This window comes from Acanthaster planci, linkage group LG19 (genome assembly GCF_054643075.1).
Source record: "Acanthaster planci isolate LZ-2023a linkage group LG19, COTS_SCS, whole genome shotgun sequence".
NCBI classification, from domain to species: Eukaryota; Metazoa; Echinodermata; class Asteroidea; order Valvatida; family Acanthasteridae; genus Acanthaster; species Acanthaster planci.
Window position 1 is genome coordinate 3,587,794 of NC_141795.1, and position 4,230 is coordinate 3,592,023.

The 4,230-nt window shown below is 43.1% G+C and overlaps 1 pseudogene; it reads right to left on the reverse strand.

Annotated features, from left to right (window-relative positions):
* Positions 1 to 1,311: 1,311 nt before the first annotated feature.
* On the reverse strand, positions 1,312 to 2,429 carry LOC147795962 (fibrinogen-like protein 1; annotated as a pseudogene).
* Positions 2,430 to 4,230: the final 1,801 nt, after the last annotated feature.

Here is a 4,230-nt window from a genome sequence, read left to right on the forward strand (position 1 = left end):
ATGGTCACATGCAGTCAATTCTGAGCGCTAGTGTTGCTTTCCTCACCTTGCAAACCTTCAAGTCTTATCCGAATGTGATTTTGCATACTTTTTTCCAAGCTGCAAAAATTCGAAATCAATGCTCTGTTTAGATGTGAACATGATTATACTGGTGTGTTTGCACCGACAGCCGCCCCAAAAAGTATGGTCTACGATTGGCTGTCGGTCCGCGATTAGGAAACCGTGGTGTGAAAGTAGGAGAAAAGTAAATTCTTCGTTACATACCAGTAGGCGCGGCCTTCGATTAAACACTACCAATTGGGAGGACTAAGGCTGCAGCCCTTGCGACATAATCTTATCCACCTTAAGAACCTTTTGTTTATTATGCAAAAAATCGGTAACGTGCATGATGGGTAAAGCGGCCTATATCCTCCCCTTAAATGCTTGGCATTTGTAATCTGTGTACAGTCTACTCAGTCACGTACCTCGGCAGGCCATCAGCTTGTGCCACTTGTAGGACGCGCCCACCTCTGGTTTCGTCCTCCGACCTGCAGTCTGTGTATTTAGATTTTTTTATTCAAGTTTGCATAGAGTGAAGCCTAGGGTTCGCCCGCCCATTTTTGTTCTCAGATGACTACATAAATCCTGATATTGAAGGACTCGCCCGTATGAGACTGTAAATTGTGATGGAACTGGAGATCTGCAATTGAACCGTCACGGTGCCCTACCACAATTAAGCTCGGTGATCTGCAAACAACTTTGAGACCTCGCACCATGGATGTGTTTTTGGCAATGACACCTTCATTCCACTAATTCAGCCCCTCGTCCATAATTGGGATAATGAGCTGAGGTAAGTCCTTATAAATTCCGCCACCAGGTACAGGGGAGGGTAGAGGTGGTTCAAAATGTTTTAGAAGGAAATACGTCACAGCTTTAGAAGCGAAAAGCACAGTGGGTTACTCGCTGTCAAGCCTTGAGCACTTGGAAATGTTGAAACAAACGCATCCAACGAGTACTCGACAGAAGAACGTCATGCCAGTGGACGGGCGAATCACAAAGGGGAACTAAACTTTCTTTTTATGATCTATGGAGGGCGCCTCAGGCTAATAATACTCTACAAAGCTCAGTATACGGTAGACTGGCACTGGATAGTTAAATACGTCCCTTCATAAGCCCTTCGACTTCAAATAGGGCCCCCTCAGATGCTTGTCCCTCTGGTTACCTCGTGGTCAACCCCGGTTCTGTTTTTGTTTTATTTCTCCATGGTGAAATTAACATAGTTTTGCGCGCACCACCCACAAGTTTATATCTACCTTAAGGCACTTCCCGCATTTTCATTTCGCTTTCCTTCAAGGGGTGGTCAACATGTCCTTCCCAAAGTAACCACTGTACACCTGCATCTGTTTTAACGGAGGGTTGGTCACGGGTGTATTTACCATTGAGATGGGCACCGAATCTGAAGCAGTCCTTAAACCACCATGCACCTTCATAAAAACGTGCACAGTTCTTGATGTGAATGTCATTGTCCCTATCTTTTGTTGAGAACCGACACTTTGTGTTACTTTTCATTGCGTCCCCTGCTGTACTTGAGGCATTGTATAAGCTGATATGAAGAGTGTAATCGGGGTCCGAGATATTAAACTCACCGTACTGTGCCCATGCCGTGTTGTCTTCCCAGTCTCCCTAGTCTACTCTGAGTTGCCACTGTCCAGTCTCTGTTAGTGTGCGTAGAACCTCATTTCCTAACCAGAACTCACCATTCAGGTTACCAAAGCCAGACTGGTAGTCAGTCCAGTTGCGGTAGAAGTCGACAGAGCCGTCCTAGCGACGTTGGAACGCGATCCAGCCTCCCTCATCAGTCTCCATGTCACAGTAAACTTGTAAGCCGTCAAATATGCCAGAAGGGTGATAGTGTAGATGCCACTGCCTTTGAAACCAGCTCTCAGTAGTTTCAAGCAGCTCGTGTACTTTCTGACAGAGGGCGCTGACAAGAAAGAAATTTCATAGTTTTTATCAAAGTACACGCTTCCTTCCATCTTGACAAAGGCCCACTGGCTTTGCAGTCTTGTTTTATTATTCAGTTTACAAAGATGGCTCCTAGCATGATAGTTGAATGATGCACACCGAGAGTCCGAGAACAGTCCCGCCCACACATCACAGCAGATGATACAGTCTTCATCCGAAACGCATGATCCTGAAGGGCGCGGCTCTTAACAGAGTAAAATCTCGAGTTGAGTTCCAGGGGACAGACATCGCTTTGGCAGCTTGCTTGGAACAAGGAAATAGCCATAAGAAATTGTGATGTCCTCTCGAACTACGGGTTGAACCTGACATCAGGTCTCTGCTAGGGCATCATGACATGTAATTATGGGCTTAGGCCTAACTAGGTCTACTATTGTTTGTGTGTTCGGTGCCAGGCAAGCTGTAGCTGCATCCCTCTGAGTCGAGTCACACGACAGCATTCAAATGCCATCTAGTTTTGTTAATTTGTAACTCGTTGTTGAGAAAATGCTGGGTACTTATAGTCAACCACTGGGCATTGTCCAGTTGACCTGGTTATTAAATATTGTTATTAATATACAACATTTGCCTGTTTTGCACTTGATGAATTACATGGAACGGGATACCACAGAACAGATCTAGCATAAAATAGGTCCATAATTGTTTCCATAGCAATCCGCATACAGCTTCTCCCTGCTGTCGTTTCTGTTGAAAAAGTCCATTTATAAGTCAGGTTAATGTCGTTTTCGCCTTTGTTAAGTTAAAAAGAAAGTAGTATAATAGACCACAGGTTGTAGTTTGTTTCCATCAATGGCGTCTGTTCCAGAGCATCATAATTGCCGGCCTCCATGCATCATTTTCTGTTGTTTACTAAAAGGTATGGTGTTTGGGTTCTTTGTGACGATATGGCGCCAGGCGTATTGCAGGGATGCAACAAGGTCCTGAAGGTATCGTAATGCCATTTGCTCTTGTTAATTTTAGATCCCTCGATACAGGCAAATGCCTAATATCGCAAATTCCTTGGTAATGACTCTACTCAGCTTAGAATATCCATAAGTCAATTACAATGAAAATTAGGATTGCTGTTGAAAACTTTGGCTCTTAAATGCAGTCGTTTTGTACCAATTACACTGTCGATCAATAGCTTTGTTCAGTTGGTAAAAGGTCATTAACCACCGATCCCTGCTCTACTTCGTTGCTCATGATGCAACCAGCTGATGAAGTAGCGCATACAAGATTGATCTCCAATTCAATAAGGAAGAGAATGGTTTCATGTAGTGGCAGTTTTATTGGAAAGGTTCTATGAGCACTAGTCTGATCACGTGACATTAGTCTTTGGTGCCTTAGCTACTGTTGACAAGGCTTGTTCCAGCCGTCCAGACGGTAAATAAATACGACAAGGTAACACAAAACACTACATTCATAAAAGAAGACCGGAAAAAGTTAGTTACAATCTGTACAGTTTTGTACAAGGGATCAATGTAGCTTATCTCTGCTGCCTTTGCATATGGTTTGATTTAAATTTAAATGGATTTCTCTCGCCTTTCGTCCCTTGTTAAATTCAGGAGCGCACCTGGAGAGATATTTATGATTACAAAAGTGCAGAAATTTTGAAATGCAGTGCTTTCTATTTCCTTACCAGATAAAACTTAATTTACTTTTTATGCAAGCTATTCCATTCTACCTTAATGCAGTCACCTCGGGGTACATATCTAGATATACATTTTATGGTTAATTCTAACTCCTTAATTGTGCATTGTTACTCTCTGTAGAGACTAAATTTTCCCGAATCATTCGAATTCCATCAATGTGCCGCCCGATCCCACTATCCGCCGCCGCTTCCTTTTATAGCAGAATACCAATGTACAAAATGAGCATTTCGTATAGACATTAGAATTCCGAAATTGCTCGAGCAATTATGTCGTAGGTACCATGTGACCGAGGACGAGGCACGAGGTCGGTCTAGCTTGTTTGCGTGGACTAGCGGGTAAAGGGGACTTGAATCAAGAATGCTGTGAATCCTGAATGAGACTTATTTCAATGGGCAGCATTGGGGCTATTTTCACTACATGCCATGTACCATTCAAGTTTGTTTTATTCTTGGGTAATTGAGCCACACTTCAACGCGTGCTGCCAACGAAAGTCTGCAAGTTTAGCAAGCATTAACAAACTTTTCCAATAAAACAAAGATGTCCATCTATAATCGATACACAGATCAATATAAACAGAAAACAAGAATCAAAACTGTGC